General features: G+C 46.3%; 5 non-coding genes and 39 pseudogenes across 5 annotated transcripts; 36 read left to right on the forward strand and 8 right to left on the reverse strand.

The window, feature by feature from the left end:
- Positions 1-69: 69 nt before the first annotated feature.
- On the reverse strand, positions 70-188 carry LOC148240740 (5S ribosomal RNA; annotated as a pseudogene).
- A 205-nt stretch (positions 189-393) lies between these two features.
- LOC148240741 (5S ribosomal RNA) lies at positions 394-512 on the reverse strand (annotated as a pseudogene).
- Positions 513-1,076: 564 nt separating this feature from the next.
- LOC148240742 (5S ribosomal RNA) lies at positions 1,077-1,195 on the reverse strand (annotated as a pseudogene).
- Positions 1,196-2,079: 884 nt separating this feature from the next.
- On the reverse strand, positions 2,080-2,198 carry LOC148240743 (5S ribosomal RNA). Its single transcript, XR_015815448.1, has one exon. It is a non-coding gene; the product is annotated as a 5S ribosomal RNA (ribosomal RNA).
- A 206-nt stretch (positions 2,199-2,404) lies between these two features.
- Positions 2,405-2,523, reverse strand: LOC148240744 (5S ribosomal RNA; annotated as a pseudogene).
- Positions 2,524-3,087: 564 nt separating this feature from the next.
- LOC148240745 (5S ribosomal RNA) lies at positions 3,088-3,206 on the reverse strand (annotated as a pseudogene).
- Positions 3,207-4,417: 1,211 nt separating this feature from the next.
- LOC148240746 (5S ribosomal RNA) lies at positions 4,418-4,536 on the reverse strand (annotated as a pseudogene).
- An 882-nt stretch (positions 4,537-5,418) lies between these two features.
- On the reverse strand, positions 5,419-5,537 carry LOC148240747 (5S ribosomal RNA; annotated as a pseudogene).
- Positions 5,538-5,687: 150 nt separating this feature from the next.
- Positions 5,688-5,806, forward strand: LOC148240748 (5S ribosomal RNA). The gene has a single exon (XR_015814454.1). It is a non-coding gene; the product is annotated as a 5S ribosomal RNA (ribosomal RNA).
- An 813-nt stretch (positions 5,807-6,619) lies between these two features.
- On the forward strand, positions 6,620-6,738 carry LOC148240749 (5S ribosomal RNA; annotated as a pseudogene).
- Positions 6,739-6,944: 206 nt separating this feature from the next.
- On the forward strand, positions 6,945-7,063 carry LOC148240750 (5S ribosomal RNA; annotated as a pseudogene).
- Positions 7,064-7,623: 560 nt separating this feature from the next.
- Positions 7,624-7,742, forward strand: LOC148240751 (5S ribosomal RNA; annotated as a pseudogene).
- A 203-nt stretch (positions 7,743-7,945) lies between these two features.
- LOC148240752 (5S ribosomal RNA) lies at positions 7,946-8,064 on the forward strand (annotated as a pseudogene).
- Positions 8,065-8,981: 917 nt separating this feature from the next.
- On the forward strand, positions 8,982-9,100 carry LOC148240753 (5S ribosomal RNA; annotated as a pseudogene).
- Positions 9,101-9,305: 205 nt separating this feature from the next.
- Positions 9,306-9,424, forward strand: LOC148240754 (5S ribosomal RNA; annotated as a pseudogene).
- Positions 9,425-9,983: 559 nt separating this feature from the next.
- LOC148240755 (5S ribosomal RNA) lies at positions 9,984-10,101 on the forward strand (annotated as a pseudogene).
- A 204-nt stretch (positions 10,102-10,305) lies between these two features.
- Positions 10,306-10,424, forward strand: LOC148240756 (5S ribosomal RNA; annotated as a pseudogene).
- A 205-nt stretch (positions 10,425-10,629) lies between these two features.
- Positions 10,630-10,748, forward strand: LOC148240757 (5S ribosomal RNA; annotated as a pseudogene).
- Positions 10,749-10,953: 205 nt separating this feature from the next.
- Positions 10,954-11,072, forward strand: LOC148240758 (5S ribosomal RNA). The gene has a single exon (XR_015815197.1). It is a non-coding gene; the product is annotated as a 5S ribosomal RNA (ribosomal RNA).
- A 560-nt stretch (positions 11,073-11,632) lies between these two features.
- Positions 11,633-11,750, forward strand: LOC148240759 (5S ribosomal RNA; annotated as a pseudogene).
- A 561-nt stretch (positions 11,751-12,311) lies between these two features.
- LOC148240760 (5S ribosomal RNA) lies at positions 12,312-12,430 on the forward strand (annotated as a pseudogene).
- Positions 12,431-12,634: 204 nt separating this feature from the next.
- Positions 12,635-12,753, forward strand: LOC148240761 (5S ribosomal RNA; annotated as a pseudogene).
- Positions 12,754-13,286: 533 nt separating this feature from the next.
- LOC148240762 (5S ribosomal RNA) lies at positions 13,287-13,405 on the forward strand (annotated as a pseudogene).
- Positions 13,406-14,294: 889 nt separating this feature from the next.
- LOC148240763 (5S ribosomal RNA) lies at positions 14,295-14,413 on the forward strand (annotated as a pseudogene).
- A 564-nt stretch (positions 14,414-14,977) lies between these two features.
- On the forward strand, positions 14,978-15,096 carry LOC148240764 (5S ribosomal RNA; annotated as a pseudogene).
- A 559-nt stretch (positions 15,097-15,655) lies between these two features.
- On the forward strand, positions 15,656-15,774 carry LOC148240765 (5S ribosomal RNA; annotated as a pseudogene).
- Positions 15,775-16,333: 559 nt separating this feature from the next.
- On the forward strand, positions 16,334-16,452 carry LOC148240766 (5S ribosomal RNA). The gene has a single exon (XR_015814698.1). It is a non-coding gene; the product is annotated as a 5S ribosomal RNA (ribosomal RNA).
- Positions 16,453-17,013: 561 nt separating this feature from the next.
- On the forward strand, positions 17,014-17,132 carry LOC148240767 (5S ribosomal RNA; annotated as a pseudogene).
- Positions 17,133-18,111: 979 nt separating this feature from the next.
- On the forward strand, positions 18,112-18,230 carry LOC148240768 (5S ribosomal RNA; annotated as a pseudogene).
- Positions 18,231-18,789: 559 nt separating this feature from the next.
- On the forward strand, positions 18,790-18,908 carry LOC148240769 (5S ribosomal RNA; annotated as a pseudogene).
- Positions 18,909-19,470: 562 nt separating this feature from the next.
- LOC148240770 (5S ribosomal RNA) lies at positions 19,471-19,589 on the forward strand (annotated as a pseudogene).
- A 205-nt stretch (positions 19,590-19,794) lies between these two features.
- On the forward strand, positions 19,795-19,913 carry LOC148240771 (5S ribosomal RNA). Its single transcript, XR_015815116.1, has one exon. It is a non-coding gene; the product is annotated as a 5S ribosomal RNA (ribosomal RNA).
- Positions 19,914-20,474: 561 nt separating this feature from the next.
- On the forward strand, positions 20,475-20,592 carry LOC148240772 (5S ribosomal RNA; annotated as a pseudogene).
- A 203-nt stretch (positions 20,593-20,795) lies between these two features.
- LOC148240773 (5S ribosomal RNA) lies at positions 20,796-20,914 on the forward strand (annotated as a pseudogene).
- A 209-nt stretch (positions 20,915-21,123) lies between these two features.
- On the forward strand, positions 21,124-21,242 carry LOC148240774 (5S ribosomal RNA; annotated as a pseudogene).
- A 562-nt stretch (positions 21,243-21,804) lies between these two features.
- Positions 21,805-21,923, forward strand: LOC148240775 (5S ribosomal RNA; annotated as a pseudogene).
- A 208-nt stretch (positions 21,924-22,131) lies between these two features.
- On the forward strand, positions 22,132-22,250 carry LOC148240776 (5S ribosomal RNA; annotated as a pseudogene).
- A 563-nt stretch (positions 22,251-22,813) lies between these two features.
- On the forward strand, positions 22,814-22,932 carry LOC148240777 (5S ribosomal RNA; annotated as a pseudogene).
- Positions 22,933-23,141: 209 nt separating this feature from the next.
- Positions 23,142-23,260, forward strand: LOC148240778 (5S ribosomal RNA; annotated as a pseudogene).
- A 562-nt stretch (positions 23,261-23,822) lies between these two features.
- LOC148240779 (5S ribosomal RNA) lies at positions 23,823-23,941 on the forward strand (annotated as a pseudogene).
- A 205-nt stretch (positions 23,942-24,146) lies between these two features.
- LOC148240780 (5S ribosomal RNA) lies at positions 24,147-24,265 on the forward strand (annotated as a pseudogene).
- A 204-nt stretch (positions 24,266-24,469) lies between these two features.
- On the forward strand, positions 24,470-24,588 carry LOC148240781 (5S ribosomal RNA; annotated as a pseudogene).
- Positions 24,589-25,149: 561 nt separating this feature from the next.
- On the forward strand, positions 25,150-25,268 carry LOC148240782 (5S ribosomal RNA; annotated as a pseudogene).
- Positions 25,269-25,692: 424 nt separating this feature from the next.
- LOC148240783 (5S ribosomal RNA) lies at positions 25,693-25,810 on the forward strand (annotated as a pseudogene).
- The last annotated feature ends 152 nt before the right edge of the window (positions 25,811-25,962 follow it).

Raw genomic sequence — 25,962 nt, forward strand, 5'->3', positions numbered from 1 at the left:
CTTTGCAAATGAACCAGCGGTTTATAATTCCATTCGCGGCTAACGTTGAACAACCCATCCGAAAAAAAATAGGTGCAACACGAGGGCTTCCCAAGTGGTCACCCATCCGAGTACTACTCTCGCCCAAGCACACCTAACTGCGGAGTTCTGATGGAATCCGAGGCTTTAGTGCTGGTATGATCGCACCTGTTTAATTTCGCGTTGCAAATACATACACTCCTTCTCCTTTCTTCCCCCTCCTGTCATTTGTTTCCTTGTGCGTTCACACTTCACCTCTCATTCTCGTTCTAATATCGATTAAAATGCCCCTGCTTCTTGACTCACATTTGCGTATAAACCAGCGGACCCTAGTTCCAGACGTGCGTAACGTCGAACGACCCGTCTGAAAAAAAATTAGTGCGACAAGAGGACTTCCCAGGAGGTCACCCATCTGAGTACCAATCTCGCCCAAGCGCACTTCACTGCGGAGTTCTGATGGGATCCGGTGCATTAGTGCTGGTATGATCGCACCTTTTTAATTTTGCGCTGCAAATACGTAAACTCATTCCCCTTTCTTCCCCCTCCCGTCATTTGTTTCCTTGTGCGTGCGCACTGCACCTCCCGTTCTCGTTCTAATATCAAGTAAAATGCTACAACGCCGTGACTCACATTTGCGAATAAACCTGAGGACCATAATTCAAGTTGCGCGTAACGTCGAAAGAATCATCTGCAAAAAAAATGGGTGCAACACGAGGACTTCACAAGAAAATGGGTGAAATATAAGGACTTCGCAGGAGGTAACCCATGCTAGTACTACTCTCGCCCAAGCACCCTTACCTACGGAGTTCTGATAGAATCCGTTGCATTAGTGCTGGTATGATCGCACCTGTTTCATTTCGCGCTGTAAAAACATAGACTCCTTCTCCTTTCTTCCCCCTCCCGTCATTTGTTTCCTTGTGCGTGCGCACTGCACCTCTCGTTCTCGTTCAAATATCAAGTAAAATGCCATGGCGCCGTGACTCACATTAGCGAATAAATCTGCGGACCATAATTAAAGTACCGCGTACCGTCGAATGACACATCTGAAGAAAAGAAAATGGGTGCAACACGAGAACTTCCCAGGAGGTAACCCATCATTGTACTACTTTCGCCAAAGCACACTTAACTTCGGAGTTCTGATGGTATCCGGTGCATTTGTGCTGGTGTGACCGCACCTGTTTAATTTTGTGCTGAAAATACATACACTCCTTCTTCCCTCCCCCCCTCCCATCATTTGTTTCCTTTTGCATTCACACTGCACCTCTCCTTCTCGTTCTAATATCGATTAAAATGCCCCTGATTCTTGACTCACATTTGCGTATAAACTAGCGGACCATAGTTCCAGTCGCGCGTAACGTCGAACGACCCATCTGAAAAAAAAAATTTTGCGATACGAAGACTTCCCAAGAGGTCACCCATCCGAGAACTATTCTCGCCCAAGGACACTTAACTGCAGAGTTCTGATGGGATCCAGTGCAGTAGTGCTGGTATGATGCCACTTGTTTAATTTTGCGCTTCAAATATATACATTCATTCTCTTTTCTTCCTCATCCCATCATTTGTTTCCTTGTGCGTGCGCACTGCACCTCCCGTACTCGTTCTAATATCAAGTAAAATGCCACGGCGCCGTGACCCACATTTGAGAATAAATCTGCGGACCATAAATCAAGTCGCGCCTAACGTCGAAAGAATCATCTGCAAAAAGATGGGTGCAAAACGAGGACCTTCCAAGAAAATGGGTGAAATATAAGGACTTCGCAGGAGGTCACCCATCCGAGTACTTTTCTCTCCCAAGCACCCTTAACTGCCGAGTTCTGATAGAATCCGTTGCATTAGTACTGGTATGATCCCTCATGTTTCATTCTGCACTGCAAATACATACACTCTTTCTCCTTCCATCCCCCCTCCCGTCATTTGTTTCCTTGTGCGTGCACTCTGTATCTCTCTTTCTTGTTCTAATATCAAGTAATATGCCCCGGCACCGTGACTCACCTTTGCAAATGAACCAGCGGTTTATAATTCCATTCGCGCGTAACGTCGAACAACCCATCCGAAAAAAAATAGTTGCGACACGAGGGATTCCCAAGTGGTCACCCATCCGAGTACTACTCTCGCCCAAACACACTTAACTGCAGAGTTCTGATGGGATCCGGAGCTTTAGTGCTGGTATGATCGCACCTGTTTAATTTCGCGCTACAAATACATACACTCCTTCTCCTTTCTTCCCCCTCCTGTCATTTGTTTCCTTGTGCGTTCAGACTTCACCTCTCATTCTCGTTCTAATATCGATTAAAATGCCCTTGCTTCATAACTCACATTTGCGTATAAACCAGTGGACCCTAGTTCCAGACACGCGTAACGTCGAACAACCCGTCTGAAAAAAAAATTAGTGCGACACGAGGACTTCACAGGAGGTCACCCATCCGAGTACTAATCTCGCCCAAGCACACTTAACTGCGGAGTTCTGATAGGATCAGGAGCATTAGTGCTGGTATGATCGCAACTATTTAATTTTGCGCTGCAAATACATAAACTCATTCCTCTTTCTTCCCCCTCCCGTCATTTGTTTCCTTGTGCGTGCGCACTGCACCTCTCGTTCTCGTTCAAATATCAAGTAAAATGCTATGGCGCCGTGACTCACATTTGCGAATAAATCTGCGGACCATAATTAAAGTCGCGCGTAACGTCGAACGGTACATCTGAAAAAAAGAAAATGGGTGCAACACGAGGACTTCGCAAGAAAATGGGTGAAATATAAGGACTTCGCAGGAGGTAACCCATGCTAGTACTACTCTCGCCCAAGCACCCTTACCTACGGAGTTCTGATAGAATCTGTTCCATTAGTGCTGGTATGATCGCACCTGTTTCATTTCGTGCTGCAAATACATACACTCCTTCTCCTTCCCTCCCCCTCCCATCAATTGTTTCCTTGTGCGTTCACACTGCACCTCGCCTTCTCGTTCTAATATCGATTAAAATGCCCCTGCTTCTTGACTCACATTTGCGTATAAACCAGTGGACCCTAGTTCCAGTCGCGCGTAACGTCGAACGACCCGTCTGAAAAAAAAAATAGTGCGTCACGAGGACTTCCCAGGAGGTCACCCATTTGAGTACTACTTTCGTCCAAGCACCCTTAACTGCGGAGTTCTAATGGGATCCGGTGCATTAGTGCTGGTATGATCGCACCTGTTTAATTTCGCGCTGCAAATACATAAATTCCTTCTCCTTTCTTCCCCCTCCTGTCATTTGTTTCCTTGTGCGTGCGCACTGCACCTCTCGTTCTCGTTCAAATATCAAGTAAAATGCCACGGTGCCGTGACTTACATTTGCGAATAAATCTGCGGACCATAATTAAAGTCGCGCGTAACGTCGAACGACACATCTGAAAAAAAGAAAATGGGTGCAACACGAGAACTTCCCAGGAGGTAACCGATCATTGTACTACTTTCGCCAAAGCACACTTAACTGCGGAGTTTTGATGGGATCCGTTGCATTTGTGCTGGTTTGACCGCACCTGTTTAATTTCGTGCTGAAAATACATACACTCCTTCTTTCCTCCCCCCCTCCCATCATTTGTTTCCTTGTGTGTTCACACTGCACCTCTCCTTCTCGTTCTAACATCGATTAAAATGCCCCTGATTCTTGACTAACATTTGCGTATAAACCAGCGGACCATAGTTCCAGTCGCGCGTAACGTCGAACGATCCATCTGAAAAGAAATTGTTGCGATACGAGGACTTCCCAAGAGGTCACCCATCCGAGTACTACTCTCGCCCAAGCACACTTAACTGCAGGGTTCTGATGGGATCCAGTGCATTAGCGCTAGTATAATGCCACTTGTTCAATTTTGCGCTTCAAATACATACACTCCTTCTCTTTTCTTCAACATCCCGTCATTTGTTTCCTTGTGCGTGCGCACTGCACCTCCCGTACTCGTTCTACTATCAAGTAAAATGCCACGGCGCCGTGACTCACATTTGTGAATAAACCTGCGGACCATAAATCAAGTCGCGCGTAACGTCGAAAGAATCATCTGCAAAAAGATGGGTGCAACACGAGGACCTCCCAAGAAAATGGGTGAAATATAAGGACTTCGCAGGAGGTCACCGATCCGAGTTCTTTTCTCGCCCAAGCACCCTTAACTGCGGAATTCTGATAGAATCCGTTGCATTAGTGCTGGTAAGATCCCTCATGTTTCATTCTGCACTGCAAATACATACACTCTTTCTCCTTCCATTTCCCGTCCCGTCATTTGTTTCCTTGTGCGTGCGCACTGCACCTCTCGTTCTCGTTCAAATATCAAGTAAAATGCTACGGCGCCGTGACACACCTTTGCAAATGAACCAGCGGTTTAGAATTCCATTCGCACGTAACGTCGAACAACCCATCTGAAAAAAAATAGGTGCAACACGAGGGCTTCCCAGGTGGTCACCGATCCGAGTACTACTTTCGCCAAAGCACACTTAACTGCGGAGTTCTGATGGGATCCGGTACTTTTGTGTTGGTCTGACCGCACCTGTTTAATTTCGTGCTGAAAATACATACACTCCTTCTTCCCTCCGCCCCTCCCATCATTTATTTCTTTGTGCGTTCACACTGCATCTCTCTTTCTCGTTCTAATATCGATTAAAATGCCCCTGATTCTTGACTCACATTTGCGTATAAACCAGCGGACCCTAGTTCCAGTCACGCGTAACGTCGAACGACCCGTTTGAAAAAAAATTGGTGCGACACGAGGACTTCCCAGGAGGTCACCCATCCGAGTACTACTCTCGCCGAAGCTCACATAACTGCGGAGTTCTGATTGGATAAGGTGCATTAGTGCTGGTATGATCGCACCTGTTTAATTCCGCGCTGCAAATACATAAACTCCTTCTCCTTTCTTCCCCCTCCCGTCATTTGTTTCCTTGTGCGTGCGCACTGCACCTCCCGTGCTCGTTCTAATGTCAAGTAAAATACTACGGTGCCGTGACTCACATTTGCGAATAAACTTGTGGACCATAATTCAAGTCGTGCATATTGTCGAAAGAATCGTCTGCCAAAAAATGGGTGCAACACGAGGAGTTCAGAAGAAAATGGTTGAAATATAAGGACTTCGCAGGAGGTAACCCATGCTAGTACTACTCTCGCCCAAGCACCCTTACCTACGGAGTTTTGATAGAATCCGTTGCATTAGTGCTGGTATGATCGCACCTGTTTCATTTCGTGCTGAAAATACATACACTCCTTCTCCTTCCCTCCCCCTCCCATCAATTGTTTCCTTGTGCGTTCACACTGCACATCTCCTTCTCATTCTAATATCGATTAAAATGCCCCTGCTTCTTGACTCACATTTGCGTATAAACCAGTGGACCCTAGTTCAAGTCGCGCGTAACGTCGAACGACCCGTCTGAAAAAAAATTGGTGCGACACGAAGACTTCCCAGGAGGTCACCAATCCGAGTACTACTCTCGCCAAAGCACACTTAACTGCGGAGTTCTGATGGGATCCGGTGCATTAGTGCTGGTATGATCGCACCCGTTTATTCGCAAATGTGAGTCACGGCACCGTAGCATTTTACTTGATATTAGAACGAGAATGAGAGGTGAAGTGTGAACGCACAAGGAAACAAATGACGGGAGGGGGAAGAAAGGAGAAGGAGTGTATGTATTTGCAGCGCGAATTTAAAGAGGTGCGATCATACCAGCACTAAAGCTCCGGATCCCATCAGAACTCCGCAGTTAAGTGTGCTTGGGTGAGGGTAGTACTCGGATGGGTGATCACCTGGGAAGCCCTCGTGTTGCACCTATTTTGTTTCGGATGGGTTGTTCGACGTTACGCGCGAATGAAATTATAAACCGCTGGTTTATTTGCAAAGGTGAGTCACGGTGCCGGGGCATATTACTTGATATTAGAACGAGAAAGAGAGATGCAGAGTGCACGCACAAGGAAACAAATGACGGGAGGGGGGATGGAAGGAGAAAGAGTGTATGTATTTGCAGTGCAGAATGAAACATGAGGGATCGTACCAGCACTAATGCAACGGATTCTATCAGAACTCCGCAGTTAAGGGTGCTTGGGCGAGAAAAGTACTCGGATGGCTGACCTCCTGCGAAGTCCTTATATTTCACCCATTTTCTTGGGAGGTCCTCGTGTTGCACACATCTTTTTGCAGATGATTCTTTCGACGTTACGCGCGACTTGATTTATGGTCCGAAGGTTTATTCGCAAATTTGAGTCACGGCGCCGTGGCATTTTACTTGATATTAGAACGAGTACGGGAGGTGCAGTGCAGACGCACAAGAAAACAAATGACGGGAGGAGGAAGAAAAGAGAAGGAGTGTATGTATTTGAAGCGCAAAATTAAACAAGTGGTATCATACCAGCACTAATGCACTGGATCCCATCAGAACTCTGCAGTTAAGTGTGCTTGAGCGAGAGTAGTACGCGCGACTTGAATTATGGTCCTCAGGTTTATCCGCAAATGTGAGTCACGGCACCGTAGCATTTTACTTTATATTAGAAGGAGCACGAGAGGTGCAGTGCGCACGCACAAGGAAACAAATGACGGGAGGGGGAAGAAAGGAGAAGGAATTTATGTATTTGCAGCGCGGAATTAAACGGATGCGATCATACCACCACTTACGCACCAGATCCCATCATAACTCCGCAGTTAAGTGTGTTTGGGCGAGAGTAGTACTCGGATGGGTGACCTCCTGGGAAGTCCTCGTGTCGCACCAATAATTTTTTTAGACGGGTCGTTCGACGTTATGCGCGACTGGAACTGGGGTCCGCTTGTTTATACACAAATGTGAGTCAAGAAGTAGGGGCATTTTAATCGATATTAGAACGAGAATGAGAGGTGAAGTGTGAACGCACAAGAAAACAAATGACGGGAAGGGGAAGAAAGGAGAAGGAGTGTATGTATTTGCAGCGCGAAATTAAACAGGTGCGATCATACCAGCACTAAAGCCCCGGATCCAATCAGAACTCCACAGTTAAGTGTGATTGGGCGAGGGTAGTACTCGGATGGTTGACCACCTGGGAATCCCTCGTGTTGCACCTATTTTTTTTCGGATGGGTTGTTCGACGTTACGCGCGAATGGAATTACAAACTGCTGGTTCATTTGCAAAGGTGAGTCACGGTGCCGGGGCATATTACTTGATATTAGAACGAGAAAGAGAGATGCAGAGTGCACGCACAAGGAAACAAATGACGGGAGGGGGGATGGGAGGAGAAAGAGTGTATGTATTTGCAGCGCAGAATGAAACATGAGGGATCATACCAGCACTAGAGCAACGGATTCTATTAGAACTCCGCAGTTAAGGGTGTTTGGGCGAGAAAAGTACTCGTATGGGTGACCTCCTACGAAGTCCTTATATTTCACCCATTTTCTTAGGAAGTACTCGTGTTGCACCCATTTTTTTGCAGATGATTCTTTCGACGAAACGCGCAACTTGAGTTATGGTCCTCAGGTTTATTCGCAAATGTGAGTCACGGCACCGTAGTATTTTACTTGATATTAGAACGAGCACGGGAGGTGCAGTGCGCACGCACAAGGAAACAAATGACTGGAGGGGAAAGAAAGGAGAAGGAGTTTATGTATTTGCAGCGCAGAATTAAACGAGTGCGATCATACCAGCACTAATGCACTGGATCCCATCAGAACTCTGCAGTTAAGTGTGCTTGGGCGAGAGTAGTACTCGGATGGGTGACCTCATGGGAAGTCCTCGTGTCGCACCAATTTTTTTTCAGACGGGTCGTTCGACGTTACGCGCGACTGGAACTATGGTCCGCTGGTTTATACGCAAATGTGAGTCAAGAATTAGGGGCATTTTAATCGATATTAGAACGAGAAGGAGAGGTGCAGTGTGAACGCACAAGGAAACAAATGATGGGAGGGGGGAGGGAAGAAGGAGTGTATGTATTTTCAGGACGAAATAAAGCAGGTGCGGTCACACCAGCACAAATGCACCGGATCCCATCAGAACTCCGCAGTTAAGTGTGCTTTGGCAAAAGTAGTACAATGATGGGTTACCTCCTGGGAAGTTCTCGTGTTGCACCCATTTTCTTTTTTCCAGATGTGCCGTTCGACGTTACGCGCGACTTTAATTATGGCCCGCAGATTTATTCGCAAATGTGAGTCACGGCGCCGTGGCATTTTACTTGATATTTGAACGAGAACGAGAGGTGTAGTGCGCACGCACAAGGAAAAAAATCACGGGAGGGGGAAGAAAGGAGAAGGAGTTTATGTATTTGCAGCGCGAAATGAAACAGGTGCGATCATACCAGCACTAATGCAACGGATTCTATCAGAACTCCGTAGGTAAGGGTGCTTGGGCGAGAGTAGTACTAGCATGGGTTACCTCCTGGGAAGTCCTTATATTTCATCCATTTTCTTGTGAAGTCCTCGTGTTGCACCCATTTTTTTGCAGATGATTCTTTCGACGTTACGCGCGACTTGAATTTTGGTCCTCAGGTTTATTCGCAAATGTGAGTCACGGCGCTGTACCATTTTACTTGATATTAAAACGAAAACGGGAGGTTCAGTGCGCACGCACAAGGAAACAAATTACGGGAGGGGGAAGAAAGAAGGAGGAGTTTATGTATTTGCAGCGCGAAATGAAACAGGTGCGATCATACCAGCACTAATGCAACGGATTCTATCAGAACTCCGTAGGTTAGGGTGCTTGGGCGAGAGTAGTACTAGCATGGGTTACCTCCTGCGAAGTCCTTATATTTCACCCATTTTCTTGTGAAGTCCTCGTGTTGCACCCATTTTTTTACAGATGATTCTTTTGACGTTACGCGCGACTTGAATTATGGTCCTCAGGTTTATTCGCAAATGTGAGTCACGGCGCTGTAGCATTTTACTTGATATTAGAACGAGAACGGGAGCTGCAGTGCGCACGCACAAGGAAACAAATGACGAGAGGGGGACGAAAGGGGAATGAGTTTATGTATTTACAGCGAAAAATTAAACAGGTGCAATCATTCCAGCATTAATGCACCGGATCCCATCAGAACTCCGCAGTTAAGTATGCTTGGGTGAGAGTAGTACTCGGATGGGTGACCTCTTGGGAAGTCCTCGTGTCGCACCAATTTTTTTTCAAACGGGTCGTTCGACGTTACGCGCGACTGGAACTAGGGTCCGCTGGTTTATACGCAAATGTGAGTCAAGAAGCAGGGGCATTTTAATCGATATTAGAACGAGAATGAGAGGTGAAGTGTGAACGCACAAGGAAACAAATGACCGGAGGGGGAAGAAAGGAGAAGGAGTGTATGTATTTGCAGCGCAAAATTAAACAGGTGCGATCATATCAGCACTAAAGCCCCGGATCCCATCAGAACTCCGCACTTAAGTGTGCTTGGGCGAGAGTAGTACTCGGATGGGTGACAACTTGGGAAGCCCTCGTGTTGCACCTATTTTTTTCGGTTGGGTATTTCGACGTTACGCGCGAATGGAATTATAAACCGCTGGTTCATTTGCAAAGGTGAGTCACGGTGCCGGGGCAAATTACTTGATATTAGAACGAGAAAGAGAGATGCAGAGTGCACGCACAAGGAAACAAATGACAGGAGGGGGATGGGAGGAGAAAGAGTGTATGTATTTGCAGTGTAGAATGAAACATGAGGAATCATACCAGCACTAATGCAACGGATTATATCTGAACTCCGCAGTTAAGGGTGTTTGGGCGAGAAAAGTACTCGGATGGGTGACCTCCTGCGAAGTCCTTATATTTCACGCATTTTCTTGGGAGGTCCTCATGTTGCACCCATCTTTTTGCAGATGATTCCTTTGACGTTACGCGCGACTTGATTTATGGTTTGCAAGTTTATTCGGAAATGTGAGTCACGGCGCCGTGGCATTTTACTTGATATTAGAACGAGTACGGGAGGTGCAGTGCGCACGCATAAGGAAACAAATGACGGGAGGAGGAAGAAAAGAGAAGGAGTGTATGTATTTGAAGCGCAAAATTAAACAAGTGGCATCATACCAGCACTAATGCACTGGATCCCATCAGAACTCTGCAGTTAAGTGTGCTTGGGCGAGAGTAGTAGTCGGATGGGTGACCTCTTGGGAAGTCCTCGTATCGCAACAATTTTTTTTCAGATGGGTCGTTCGACGTTACGCGCGACTGGAACTATGGTCCACTGGTTTATACGCAAATGTGAGTTAAGAATCAGGGCCATTTTAATCGATATTAGAACGAGAATGAGAGGTGTAGTGTGAACGCACAAGGAAACAAATGATGGGAGGGGGGGAGGGAAGAAGGAGTGTATGTATTTTCAGCACGAAATTAAACAGGTGCGGTCACACCAGCACAAATGCACCGGATCTCATCAGAACTTTGCAGTTAAGTGTGCTTGGGCGAGAGTAGTACTCGGATGGGTGACCTCTTGGGAAGTCCTTATATTTCACCCATTTTTTTGCAGATAATTCTTTCGACGATACGCGCGACTTGAATTATGGTCCTCAGGTTTATTCGCAAATGTGAGTCACGGCACCGTAGCATTTTACTTGATATTAGAACGAGCACGGGAGGTGCAGTGCGCACGCACAAGGAAACAAATGACGGGAGGGGGAAGAAAGGAGAAGGAGTTTATGTATTTGCAGCGCGGAATTAAACGGGTGCGATCATACCAGCACAAATGCACCGGATCCCATCAGAACTCCGCAGTTAAGCGTGCTTTGGCGAAAGTAGTACAATGATGGGTTACCTCCTGGGAAGTTCTCGTGTTGCACCCATTTTTTTGCAGATGAGTCTTTCGACGATACGCGCGACTTGAATTATGGTCCTCAGGTTTATTCGCAAATATGAGTCACGGCACCGTAGCATTTTACTTGATATTTGAACGAGAACGAGAGGTGTAGTGCGCACGCACAAGGAAACAAATGACGGGAGGGGGAAGAAATGAGAAGGAGTTTATGTATTTGCAGCACGGAATTAAACGGGTGCGATCATACCAACACTAATGCACCAGATCCCATCAGAACTCCGCAGTTAAGTGTGTTTGGGCGAGAGTAGTACTCGGATGGGTGACCTCCTGCGAAGTCCTCGTGTCGCACCAATTTTTTTTCAGACGAGTCGTTCGACGTTACGCGCGACTGGAACTAGGTTCCGCTAGTTTATACGCAAATGTGAGTCAAGAAGCAGGGGCATTTTAATCGATATTAGAACGAGAAGGAGAGGTGCAGTGTGAACGCACAAGGAAACAATTGATGGGAAGGGAAGGGAAGGAGAAGGACTGTATTTATTTTCAGCACGAAATGAAACAGGTGCGATGATACCAGCACTAACGCAACGGATTCTATCAGAACTCCGTAGGTAAGGGTGCTTGGGCGAGAGTAGTACTAGCATGGGTTACCTCCTGCGAAGTCCTTATATTTCACCCATTTTCTTGTGAAGTCCTCATGTTGCACCCATTTTTTTGCAGATGATTCTTTCGACGTTACGCGCGACTTGAATTATGGTCCTCAGGTTTATTCGCAAATGTGAGTCACGTCGCCGTGGCATTGTACTTGATATTAGAACGAGTACGGGAGGTGCAGTGCGCACGGACAAGGAAATAAATGACAGGAGCAGGAAGAAAAGAGAAGGAGTGTATGTATTTAAAGCGCAAAATTAAACAAGTGGCATCATACCAGCACTAATGCACCGGATCCCATCAGAACTCTGCAGTTAAGTGTGTTTGGGCGAGAGTAGTACTCGGATGGGTGACCTCTTGGGAAGTCCTCGTATCGCAATAATTTTTTTTCAGAGGGGTCGTTCGACGTTACGCGCGACTGGAACTATGGTCCGCTGGTTTATACGCAAAAGTGAGTCAAGAAGCAGGGGCATTTTAATCGATATTAGAACGAGAAGGAGAGATGCAGAGTGCACGCACAAGGAAACAAATGACGGGAGGGGGGATGGAGGGAGAAAAAGTGTATGTATTTGCAGCGCAGAATGAAACATGAGCAATCAGACCAGCACCAATGCAATGGATTCTATCAGAACTCCGCAAGTTAAGGGTGCTTGGGCGAGAGTAGCACTAGGATGGGTGACCTCCAACGAAGTCCTTATATTTCACCCATTTTCTTAGGAATTCGTCGTGTTCCACCCATTTTTTTGCAGATGATTCTTTCGACGATACGCGCGACTTGAATTATGGTCCTCAGGTTTATTCCCAAATGTTAGTCACGGCACCGTAATATTTTAATTGATATTAGAGCGAGCACGGGAGGTGCAGTGCGCACGCACAAGGAAACAAATGACGGGAGGGGGAAGAAAGGAGAAGGAGTTTATGTATTTGCAGCGCGGAATTAAACGGGTGCAATCATACAAGCACTAATGCACTGGATCCCATCAGAACTCTGCAGTTAAGTGTGTTTGGGCGAGAGTAGTACTCAGATTGGTGACCACCTAGGAAGTCCTCGTGTCGCACCAATTTTTTTTCAGACGGGTCGTTCGACGTTGAGCGCGACTGGAACTATGGTCCGCTGGTTTATACGCAAATGTGAGTCAAGAATTAAGGGCATTTTAATCGATATTAGAACGAGAAGGAGAGGTGCAGTGTGAACGCACAAGGAAACAAGTGATGGGAGGGGGGGAGGGAAGAAGGAGTGTATGTATTTTCAGTACGAAATTAAACAAGTGCGGTCACACCAGCACAAATGCACCGGATCCCATCAGAACTCCGCAGTTAAGTGTGCTTTGCCGAGAGTAGTACAATGATGGGTTACCTCCTGGGAAGTTCTCGTGTTGCACCCATTTTCTTTTTTTCAGATGTGCCGTTCGACGTTACGCGCGACTTGAATTATGGTCCGCAGATTTATTCGCAAATGTGAGTCACGACGCCGTGGCATTTTACTTGATATTTGAACGAGAACGAGAGGTGCAGTGCGCACGCACAAGGAAACAAATGACGGGAGGGGGAAGAAAGGAGAAGGAGTGTATGTATTTGCAGCGCGAAATGAAACAGGTGCGATCATACCAGCACTAATGCAACGGATTCTATCAGAACTCTGTAGGTAAGGGTGCTTGGGCGAGAGTAGTACTAGCATGGGTTACCTCCTGCGAAGTCCTTATATTTCACCCATTTTTTTGCAAATGATTCTTTCGACGTTACGTGCGACTTGAATTATGGTCCTCAGGTTTATTCGCAGATGTCAGTCACGGCGCTGTAGTATTTTACTTGTTGTTAGAACGAGAACGGGAGGTGCAGTGCGCACGCACAAGGATACAAATGACGGGAGGGGGAAGAAAGGGGAATGAGTTTATGTATTTGTAGCGCAAAATTAAACAGGTGCGATCATACCAGCACTAATGCACCGGATCCCATCAGAACTCCGCAATGAAGTGTGCTTGGGCGAGATTAGTACTCGGATGGGTGACCTCCTGGGAAGTCCTTGTGTCGCACTAATTTTTCTTTTCAGACGGGTCGTTCGACGTTACGCGCGACTAGAACTAGGGTCCACTGGTTTATACGCAAATGTGAGTCAAGAAGCAGGGACATTTTAATCGATATTAGAACGAGAAGAAGAGATGCAGAGTGCACGCAAAAGGAAACAAATGACGGGAGGGGGGATGGAGGGAGAAAAAGTGTATGTATTTGCAGTGCAGAATGAAACATGAGCAATCATACCAGTACCAATGCAACGGATTCTATCAGAACTCCGTAGTTAAGGGTGCTTTGGCGAGAAAAGTACTCGGATGGGTGACCTCCTGCGAAGTCCTTATATTTCACCAATTTTCTTAAGAAGTCCTCGTGTTGCACCCATTTTTTTGCAGATGATTCTTTCGACGATACGCGTGACCTGAATTATGGTCCTCAGGTTTATTCGCAAATGTGAGTCAAGAATTAGGGGCATTTTAATCGATATTAGAAAGAGAAGGGGAGATGCAGTGTGAACGCACAAGGAAACAAATGATGGGAGGGGGGGAGGGAAGAAGGAGTGTATGTATTTTTAGTACGAAATTAAACAAGTGTGGTCACACCAGCACAAATGCACCAGATCCCATCAGAACTCCGCAGTTAAGTGTGCTTTGGCGAAAGTAGTACAATGAATGGTTACCTCCTGGGAAGTTCTCGTGTTGCACCCATTTTTTTTTTTTCAGATGTGCCGTTCGACGTTACGCGCGACTTTAATTATGGCCCGAAGATTTATTCACAAATGTGAGTCACGACGCCGTGGAATTTTACTTGATATTTGAATAAGAACGAGAGGTGCAGTGCGCACGCAAAAGGAAACAAATGACGGGAGGGGGAAGAAAGGAGAAGGAGTTTATGTATTTTTAGCGCAATATTAAACAGGTGCGATCATACCAGCACTAATGCACCGGATCCCATCAGAACTTCGAAGTTAATTGTGCTTGGCCGAGAGTAGTACTCAGATGGGTGACCTCCTGGGAAGGTCTCGTGTCGCACTAATTTTTTTTTTCAGACGGGTCGTTCGACGTTACGCGCGACTGGAACTAGGGTCCACTGGTTTATACGCAAATGTGAGTCAATAAGCAGGGGCATTTTAATCGATATTAGAACGAGAAGGAGAGATGCAGAGTGCACGCACTAGGAAACAAATGACGGGAGGGGGGGATGGAGAGAGAAAAAGTGTATGTATTTGCAGCACATAATGAAACATGAGCAATCATACTAGCACAAATGCAACGGATTCTATCAGAACTCTGCAAGTTAAGGGTGCTTGGGCGAGAGTAGCACTAGGATGGGTGACCTCTTGCGAAGTCCTTATATTTAACCCATTTTCTTAGGAAGTCCTCGTGTTGCACCCATTTTTTTGCAGATGATTCTTTCGACGATACGCGTGACCTGAATTATGGTCCTCAGGTTTATTCGCAAATATGAGTCACGGCACAATAGTATTTTACTTTATATTAGAACGAGCACGGGAGGTGCAGTGCGCACGCACAAGGAAACAAATGACGGGAGGGGGAAGAAAGGAGAAGGAGTTTATGTATTTGCAGTGCGGAATTAAACGGGTGCGATCATACCAGCACTAATGCACCGGATCCCGTCAGAACTCCGCAGTTAAGTGTGCTTTGGCGAGAGTAGTACTCGGATTGGTGACCTCCTGGGAAGTCCTCGTGTCGCACCAATTTTTTTTCAGACGGGTCGTTCGAGGTTACGCGCGATTAGAACTAGGGTCCACTGGTTTATACGCAAATGTTAGTCAAGAAGCAGGGGCATTTTAATCGATATTAGAACGAGAAGGAGAGGTGCAGTGTGAACACACAAGGAAACAATTGATGCGAGGGGGAAGGAAGGAGAAGGAGTGTATGTATTTTCAGCAAGAAATGAAACAGGTGCGATCATACCAGCATTAATGCAACGGATTCTATCAGAACTCCGTAGGTAAGGGTGCTTGGGCGAGAGTAGTACTAGCATGGGTTTCCTCCTGGGAATTCCTTATATTTCACCCATTTTCTTGTGAAGTCCTCGTGTTGCACCTATTTTTTTGCAGATGATTCTTTCGACGTTACGCGCGACTTGAATTATGGTCCTCAGATTTATTCGCAAATGTGAGTCACAGCGCCGTGGCATTTTACTTGATAATAGAACGAGAATAGGAGGTGCAGTGCGCACGCACAAGGAAACAAATGACGGGAGGGGGAAGAAAGGAGAAGGAGTTTATGTATTTGCAGTGCGGAATTAAACGGGTGCGATCATACCAGCACTAATGCACCGGATCCCGTCAGAACTCCGCAGTTAAGTGTGCTTTGGCGAGAGTAGTACTCGGATTGGTGACCTCCTGGGAAGTCCTCGTGTCGCACCAATTTTTTTTCAGACGGGTCGTTCGAGGTTACGCGCGATTAGAACTAGGGTCCACTGGTTTATACGCAAATGTTAGTCAAGAAGCAGGGGCATTTTAATCGATATTAGAACGAGAAGGAGAGGTGCAGTGTGAACACACAAGGAAACAATTGATGCGAGGGGGAAGGAAGGAGAAGGAGTGTATGTATTTTCAGCAAGAAATGAAACAGGTGCGATCATACCAGCATTAATGCAACGGATTCTATCAGAACTCCGTAGGTAAGGGTGCTTGGGCGAGAGTAGTACTAGCATGGGTTTCCTCCTGGGAATTCCTTATATTTCACCCATTTTCTTGTGAAGTCCTCGTGTTGCACCTATTTTTTTGCAGATGATTCTTTCGACGTTACGCGCGACTTGAATTATGGTCCTCAGATTTATTCGCAAATGTGAGTCACAGCGCCGTGGCATTTTACTTGATAATAGAACGAGAATAGGAGGTGCAGTGCGCACGCACAAGGAAACAAATGACGGGAGGGGGAAGAAAGGGGAATGAGTTTATGTATTTGTAGCGCAAAATTAAACGGGTGCGATCACACCAGCACTATTGCACCGGATCCCATCAGAACTCCGCAGTTAAGTGTGCTTGGGCGAGATTAGTACTCGGATGGGTGACCTCCTGGGAGGTTCTCGTGTCGCACCAATTTTTTTTCAGACGGGTCGTTCGACGTTACGCACGTCTGGAACTAGAGTCCGCTGGTTTATACGCAAATGTGAGTCAATAAGCAGGGGCATTTTATTCGATATTAGAACGAGAATGAGAGATGCAGAGTGCACACACAAGGAAACAAATGACGGGAGGGGGGATGGAGGGAGAAAAAGTGTATGTATTTGCAGCGCAGAATGAAACATGAGCAATCATACCAGCACCAACGCAACGGATTCTATCAGAACTCTGCAAGTTAAGGGTGCTTGGGCGAGAGTAGCACTAGGATGGGTGACCTCATGCGAAGTCCTTATATTTCACCCATTTTTTTAGGAAGTCCTCGTGTTCCACCCATTTTTTTGTAGATGATTCTTTCGACGATACGCGCGACTTGAATTATGGTCCTCCGGTTTATTCACAAATGTGAGTCACGGCACCGTAGCATTTTACTTTATATTAGAAGGAGCACGGGAGGTGCAGTTCGCACGCACAAGGAAACAAATGACAGGAGGGAGAAGAAAGGAGAAGTTGTTTATATATTTGCAGTGCGGAATTAAACGGGTGCGATCATACCAGCACTAATGCACCGGATCCCGTCAAAACTCCGCAGTTAAGTGTGTTTTGGCGAGAGTAGTACTCGGATTGGTGACCTCCTGGGAAGTCCTCGTGTCACACCAATTTTTTTTCAGACGGGTCGTTCGACGTTACGCGCGACTGGAATTAGGGTCCGCTGGTTTATACGCAAATGTGAGTCAAGAAGCAGGGGCATTTTAATCGATATTAAAACAAGAAGGAGAGGTGCAGTGTGAACGCACAAGGAAACAATCGATTGGAGGGGGAGGGAAGGAGAAGGAGTGTATGTATTTTCAGCACGAAATGAAACAGGTGCTATCATACCAGCACTAATGCAACGGATTCTATCAGAACTCCGTAGGTAAGGGTGCTTGGGCGAGAGTAGTACTAGCATGGGTTACCTCCTGCGAAGTCCTTATATTTCACCCATTTTCTTGTGAAGTCCTCGTGTTGCACCCATTTTTTAACAGATGATTCTTTCGACGTTACGCGCGACTTGAATTATGGTCCTCGTGCCGCAGTAATTTTTTTTTTCAGACGGGTCGTCCGACGTTACGTGCGACTAGAACTAGGGTCCACTAGTTTATACGCAAATGTGAGTCAAGAAGCAGGGGCATTTTAATCGATATTAGAACGAGAAGGAGAGATGCAGAGTGCACGCACAAGGAAACAAATGACGGGAGGGGTAGGGAAGGAGAAAGAGTGTATGTATTTTCAGCACGAAATGAAACAGGTGCGATCATACCAGCACTAATGCATCGTATTCTATCAGAACTCCGTAGGTAAGGTGTTTGGGCGAGAGTAGTACTAGCATGGGTTACCTCCTGCGAAGTCCTTATATTTCACCCATTTTCTTGTGAAGTCCTTGTGTTGCACCCATTTTTTAACAGATGATTCTTTCGATGTTACGCGCGACTTGTATTATGGTCCTCATGTTTATTCGCAAATGTGAGTCACGGCACCGTAGTATTTTACTTGATATTAGAACGAGAACGGGAGGTGCAGTGCGCACGTACAAGGAAAGAAATGACGGGAGGGGGAAGAAAGGAGAAGGAGTTTATGCATTTGCAGCGCAGAATTAAACGGGTGCGATCATACTAGCATTAATGCACTGGATCCCATCAGAACTCTGCAGTTAAGTTTTCTTGGGCGAGAGTAGTACTCGGATGGGTGAGCTCTTGGGAAGTCCTTGTGTCGCAGCAATTTTTTTTCAAACGGATCGTTCAACGTTACGCACGACTGGAACTATGGTCCGCTGGTTTATACACAAATGTGAGTCAAGAAGCAGGAGCATTTTAATCGATATTAGAACGAGAAGGAGAGGTTCAGTGTGAACGCACAAGGAAACAATTGATGGGAGGGGGAGGGAAGGAGAAGGAGTGTATGTATTTTCCGCACGAAATGAAACAGGTGCGATCATACCAGCACCAATGCATCGGATTCTATCAGAACTCAGTAGGTAATGGTGCTTGGGCGAGAGTAGTACTAGCATGGGTTACCTCCTGCGAAGTCCTTATATTTCACCCATTTTCTTGTGAAGTCCTCGTGTTACACCCATTTTTTTGCAGATGATTCTTTCGACATTACGCGCGACTTGAATTATGGTGCTCAGGTTTATTCGCAAATGTGACTCACGGCGCCGTGGCATTTTACTTGATATTTGAACGAGAACGTGAGGTGCATTGCGCACGTACAAGGAAACAAATGAAGGGAGGGGAAAGAAAGGAGAAGGAGTTTATGTATTTGCAGCGCAAAATTAAACAGGTGCGATCATACCAGCACTAATGCACCGGATCCCATAAGAACTCCGCAGTTAAGTGTGCTTGGGCGAGAGTAGTACTCGGATGGGTGGCCTCCTAGGAAGTCCTCGTGTCGCACTAATTTTTTTTTCAGACGGGTCGTTCGACGTTACGCGCTACTGGAACTAGGGTCCACTGGTTTATACGCAAATGTGAGTCAAGTAGCAGGGGCATTTTAATCGATATTAGAACGAGAAGGAGAGATGCAGAGTGCACGCACAAGGAAACAAATGACGGGAGGGGGGATGGAGGGAGAAAAAGTGTATGTATTTGCAGCGCAGAATGAAACATGAGCAATCATACCAGCTCCAATGCAACGGATTCTATCAGAACTCTGCAAGTTATGGGTGCTTGGGCGAGAGTAGCACTAGGATGGGTGACCTCCTGCGAAGTCCTTATATTTCACCCATTTTCTTAGGAAGTCCTCGTGTTGCACCCATTTTTTTGCAGATGATTCTTTCGACAATATGCGCGAGTTGAATTATGGTCCTCAGGTTTATTCGCAAATGTGAGTCACGGCGCTGTAGCATTTTACTTGATATTAGAACGAGAACGGGAGCTGCAGTGCGCACGCACAAGGAAACAAATGACGGGAGGGGGACGAAAGGGGAATGAGTTTATCTATTTGCAGCGCGAAATTAAACAGATGAAATCATTCCAGCACTAATGCACCGGATCCCATCAGAACTCCGCAGTTAAGTGTGCTTGGGCGAGAGTTGTACTCGGATGGGTGACCTCTTGGGAAGTCCTCGTGTCGCACCAATTTTTTTTCAGACGGGTCGTTCGACGTTACGCGCGACTGGAACTAGGGTCCGCTGGTTTATGCGCAAATGTGAGTCAAGAAGCAGGAGCATTTTAATCGATATTAGAACGAGAATGAGAGGTGAAGTGTGAACGCACAAGGAAACAAATGACTAGAGGGGGAAGAAAGGAGAAGGAGTGTATGTATTTGCAGCGCGAAATTAAACAGGTGCGATCATACCATCACTAAAGCTCCGGATCCCATCAGAACTCCGCAGTTAAGTGTGCTTGGGCGAGGGTAGTACTCGGATGGGTGACCACTTGGAAAGCCCTCGTGTTGCACCTATTATTTTTCGGATGGGTTGTTCGACGTTACGCGCGAATGGAATTATAAACCGCTGGTTCATTTGCAAATGTGAGTCACGGTGCCAGGGCATATTAGTAGATATTAGAACGAGAAAGAGAGATGCAGAGTGCATGCACAAGGAAACAAATGACGGGAAGGGGGATGGGAGGAGAAAGAGTGTATGTATTTGCAGTGCAGAATGAAACATGAGGGATCATACCAGCACTAATACAACGGATTCTATCAGAACTCCGCAGTTAAGGGTGCTTGGGCGAAAAAAGTACTCGGATGGGTGACCTCCTGCAAAGTCCTTATATTTCACCCATTTTCTTGGGAGGTCCTCGTGTTGCACCCATCTTTTTGCAGATGATTCTTTCGACGTTACGTGCGACTTGATTTATGGTCCGCATATTTATTCGCAAATGTGAATCACGGCGCCACGGCATTTTACTTGATATTAGAACGAGTACGGTAGGTGCAGTGCGCACGCACAAGGAAACAAATGACGGGATGAGGAAGAAAAGAGAATGAGTGTATGTATTTGAAGCGCAAAATTAAACAAGTGGCATCATACCAGCACTACTACACTGGATCCCATCAGAACTCTGCAGTTAAGTGTGCTTGGGCGAGAGTAGTACTCGGATGGGTGACCTCTTGGGAAGTCCTCATATTGCAACAATTTTTTTTCAGATGGGTCGTTCGACGTTACGCGCGACTGGAACTATGGTCCGCTGGTTTATACGCAAATGTGAGTCAAGAATCAGGGGCATTTTAATCGATATTAGAACGAGAAGGAGAGGTGCAGTGTGAACGCACAAGGAAACAAATGATGGGAGAGGGGAGGGAAGAAGGAGTGTATGTATTTACAGCACGAAATTAAACAGGTGCGGTCACACCAGCACAAATGCAACGGATCCCATCAGAACTTCGCAGTTAAGTGTGCTTTGGCGTAAGTAGTACAATGATGGGTTACCTCCTGGGATGTTCTCGTGTTGCACCCATTTTCTTTTTTTCAGATGTGCCATTCGATGTTACGCGCGACTTTATTTATGGTCCGCAGATTTATTCGTAAATGTGAGTCACGGCGCCGTGTCATTTTTCTTGATATTTGAATGAGAACGAGAGGTACAGTGCGCACGCACAAGAAAACAAATGACGGGAGGGGGAAGAAAGGAGAAGGAGATTATGTATTTACAGCGCGAAATTAAAATGGTGCTATCATACCAGCACTAATGCACCGGATCCCATAAGAACTCCGCAGTTAAGTGTGCTTGGGCGAGAGTAGTACTCGGATGGGTGGCCTCCTGGGAAGTCCTCGTGTCGCACTAATTTTTTTTTCAGACGGGTGGTTCGATGTTACGCGCGACTGGAACTAGGGTCCACTGGTTTATACGCAAATGTGAGTCAAGTAGCAGGGGCATTTTAATCGATATTAGAATGAGAAGGAGAGATGCAGAGTGCACGCAAAAGGAAACAAATGACGGGAGGGGGGATGGAGGGAGAAAAAGTGTATGTATTTGCAGCGCAGAATGAAACATGAGCAATCATACCAGCACCAATGCAACGGATTCTATCAGAACTCCGCAAGTTAAGGGTGCTTGGGCGAGAGAAGCACTAGGATGGGTGACCTCCTGCGAAGTCCTTATATTTCACCCATTTTCTTAGGAAGTCCTCGTGTTGCACCCATTTTTTTGCAGATGATTCTTTCGACGATACGCGCGACTTGAATTATGGTCCTCAGGTTTATTCGCAAATGTGAGTCACGGCACCGTAGCATTTTACTTGATATTAGAACGAGCACGGGAGGTGCAGTGCGCACGCACAAGGAAATAAATGACGGGAGGGGGAAGAAAGGAGAAGGAGTTTATGTATTTGCAGCGCGGAATTAAACAGGTGCGATCATATCAGCACAAATGCACCGGATCCCATCAGAACTTCGCAGTTAAGTGTGCTTTGGTGAAAGTAGTACAATGATGGGTTACCTCTTGGGAAGTTCTCGTGTTGCACCCATTTTCTTTTTTCAGATGTCCCGTTCGACGTTACACGCGACTTTAATTATGGTTCGCAGATTTATTCGCAAATGTGAGTCACGGCGCCGTGGCATTTTTCTTGATATTTGAACGAGAACGAGAGGGGCAGTGCGCACGCACAAGGAAATAAATGACGGTAGGGGGAAGAAAGGAGAAGTTGTTTATGTATTTGCAGCGCGGAATTAAACAGGTGCGATCATAACAGCACTAATGCACCGGATCCCATCAGAACTCCGTAGTAAAGTGTGCTTCGGCGAGAGTAGTACTCGGATGGGTGACCTCCTGGGAAGTCCTCTTGTCGCACTAATTTTTTTTTTCAGACGGGTCGTTCGTCGTTACGCGCGAGTGGAACTAGGGTCCACTGGTTTATACGCAAATGTGAGTCAAGAAGCAAGGGCATTTTAATCGATATTAGAACGAGAAGGAGAGATGCAGAGTGCACGCACAAGGAAACAAATGACGGGAGGGGGGATGGAGGGAGAAAAAGTGTATGTATTTACTGCGCAGAATGAAACATGAGCAATCATACCAGCACAAATGCAACGGATTCTATCAGAACTCCGCAAGTTAAAGGTGCTTGGGCAAGAGAAGCACTAGGATGGGTGACCTCCTGCGAAATCCTTATATTTCACCCATTTTCTTAGGAAGTTCTCGTGTTGCACCCATTTTTTTGCAGATGATTTTTTCGACGATATGCGTGACTTGAATTATGGTCCTCAGGTTTATTCGCAAATGTGAGTCACGGCACCGTAGAATTTTACTTGATATTAGAACGAGCACGGGAGGTGCAGTGCGCACGCACAAGGAAACAAATGACGAGAGGGGGAAGAAAGGAGAAGGAGTTTATGTATTTGCAGCGCGGAATTAAACGGGTGCGATCATACCAGCACAAATGCACCGGATCCCATCAGAACTCCGCAGTTAAGTGTGCTTTGGCGAAAGTAGTACAATGATGGGTTTCCTCCTGGGAAGTTCTCGTGTTGCACCCATTTTCTTTTTTTCAGATGTGCTGTTCGACGTTATGCGCGACTTTAATTATGGTCCGCAGATTTATTCGCAAATATGAGTCACGGCGCCATGACATTTTACTTGATATTTGAACGAGAACGAGAGGTGCAGTGCGCACGCACAAGGAAATAAATGACGGTAGGGGGAAGAAAGGAGAAGTTGTTTATATATTTGCAGTGCGGAATTAAACAGGTGCGATCATAACAGCACTAATGCACCGGATCCCATCAGAACTCCGCAATTAAGTGTGCTTGGGCGAGATTAGTACTCGGATGGGTGACCTCCTGGGAAGCCCTCGTGTCGCACCAATTTTTTTTTCAGACGGGTCGTTCGACGTTACGCGCGACTAGAACTATGGTCCGTTGGTTTATACGCAAATGTGAGTCAATAAGCAGGGGCATTTTAATCGATATTAGAACGAGAATGAGAGGTGAAGTGTGAACACAAAAGGAAACAAATGATGGGAGGGGGGATGGAGGGAGAAAAAGTGTATGTATTTGCAGCGCAGAATGAAACATGAGCAATCATACCAACACAAATGCAACGGATTCTATCAGAACTCCGCAAGTTAAGGGTGCTTTGGCGAGAGTAGCACTAGGATGGGTGACCTCCTTCGAAGTCCTTATATTACACCCATTTTCTTTGGAAGTCCTCGTGTTGCACCCATTTTTTTGCAGATGATTCTTTCGACGATTCGCGCGACTTGAATTATGGTCTTCAGGTTTATTCGCAAATGTGAGTCACGGCACCGTAGCATTTTACTTGATATTAGAACGAGCACGGGAGGTGCAGTGCGCACGCACAAGGAAACAAATGACGGGAGGGGGAAGAAAGGAGAAGGAGTTTATGTATTTGCAGCGCAGAATTAAATGGGTGCGATCATACCAGCACTAATGAACCGGGTCCCATCAGAACTCCGCAGTTAAGTGTGCTTGGGCGAGAGTAGTACTCGGATGGTTGACCTCCTAGGAAGTCCTCGTGTCGCACAAATTTTTTTTCAGACGGGTCCTTCGATGTTACGCGCGACTGGAACTAGGGTCCGCTGGTTTATACGCAAATGTGAGTCAAGAAGCAAGAGCATTTTAGTCGATATTAGAACAAGAATGAGAGGTGTAGTGTGAACGCACAAGGAAACAATTGACGGGAGGGGGAGGGAAGGAGAAGGAGTGTATGTATTTTCAGCACGAAATGAAACATGAGGGATCATACCAGCACTAATGCAATGGATTCAATCAGAACTCCGTAGGTAAGTGTGCTTGGGCGAGATTAGTACTCGGATGGGTGACCTCCTGGGAAGTTCTCGTGTCGCACCAATTTTTTTAAGACGGGTCATTCAACGTTACGCGGGTCTGGAACTAGGGTCCGCTGGTTTATACGCAAATGTGAGTCAAGAAACAGGGGCATTTTAATCGATATTAGAACGAGAATGAGAGGTGAAGTGTGAACGCACAAGGAAATAAATGACGGGAGGGGGAAGAAAGGAGAAGGAGTGTATGTATTTACTGTGCGAAATTAAACAGGTGCGATCATACCAGCACTAAAGCTCCGGATCCCATCAGAACTCCGCAGTTAAGTGTGCTTGGGCGAGAGTAGTACTCGGATTGGAGACCTCCTGGGAAGTCCTCGTATCGCACTAATTTTTTTTCAGACGGGTCGTTCGACGTTACGCGCGACTGGAACTAGGGTCCACTGGTTTATACGCAAATGTGAGTCAAGAAGCAGGGGCATTTTAATCGATATTAGATCGAGAAAGAGAGATGCAGAGTGCACGCACAAGGAAACAAATGACGGGAGGGGGGATGGAGGGAGAAAAAGTGTATGTATTTGCAGCGCAGAATGAAACATGAGCAATCATACCAGCACCAATGCAACGGATTCTATCAGAACTCCGCAAGTTAAGGGTGCTTGGGCGAGAGTAGGACTAGGATGGGTGACCTCCTGCTAAGTCCTTATATTTCACCCATTTTCTTAGGAAGTCCTCATGTTGCACCCATTTTTTTGCAGATGATTCTTTCGAAGATACGTGCGACTTGAATTATCGTCCTCAGGTTTATTCGCAAATGTGAGTTACGGCACCGTAGCATTTTACATGATATTAGAACGAGCACAGGAGATGCAGTGCGCACGCACAAGGAAACAAATGACGGGAGGGGGAAGAAAGGAGAAGGACTTTATGTATTTGCAGCGCAGAATTAAACAGGTGCGATCAGACCAGCACTAATGCACTGGATCCCATCAGAATTCCGCAGTTAAGTGTGCATGGGCGAGAGTAGTACTCGGATGGGTGACCTCATGGGAAGTCCTCGTGTCGCACCAATTTTTTTTCAGATTGATGGAAGGGGGAGGGAAGGAGAAGGAGTGTATTTATTTTCAGCATGAAATGAAACAAGTGCGATCATACCAGCACTAATGCAACGGATTCTTTCAGAACTCCGTAGGTAAGGGTACTTGAGCGAGAGTAGTACTAGCATGGGTTATCTCCTGCGAAGTCCTTATATTTCACCAATTTTCTTGTGAAGTCCTCGTGTCGCACCAATTTTTCTTCAGACGGGTCGTTCGACGTTACACGCGTCTGGAACTAGGGTCCGCTGGTTTATACGCAAATGTGAGTCAAGAAGTAGGGGCATTTTAATCGATATTAGAATGAGAATGAGAGGTCAAGTGTGAACGCACAAGGAAACAAATGACGGGAGGGGGAAGAAAGGAGAAGGAGTGTATGTATTTGCAGCGCGAAACTAAACAGGTGTGATCATACCAGCACTAAAGCCCCGGATCCCATCAGAACTCCGCAGTTAAGTGTGCTTGGCGAGATTAGTACTCGGATGGTTGACCTCCTGGGAAGTCCTCGTGTCGCACCAATTTTTTTTCAGACGGGTCGTTCGACGTTACGCGCGTCTGGAACTAGGGTCTACTGGTTTATACGCAAATGTGAGTCAAGAAGCAGGGGCATTTTAATCGATATTAGAACGAGAATGAGAGGTGAAGTGTGAACGCACAAGGAAATAAATGAC

The sequence above is a fragment of the Carica papaya genome, chromosome 8 (genome assembly GCF_054855325.1).
Source record: "Carica papaya isolate Zhongbai chromosome 8, ASM5485532v1, whole genome shotgun sequence".
Taxonomy (NCBI): domain Eukaryota; kingdom Viridiplantae; phylum Streptophyta; class Magnoliopsida; order Brassicales; family Caricaceae; genus Carica; species Carica papaya.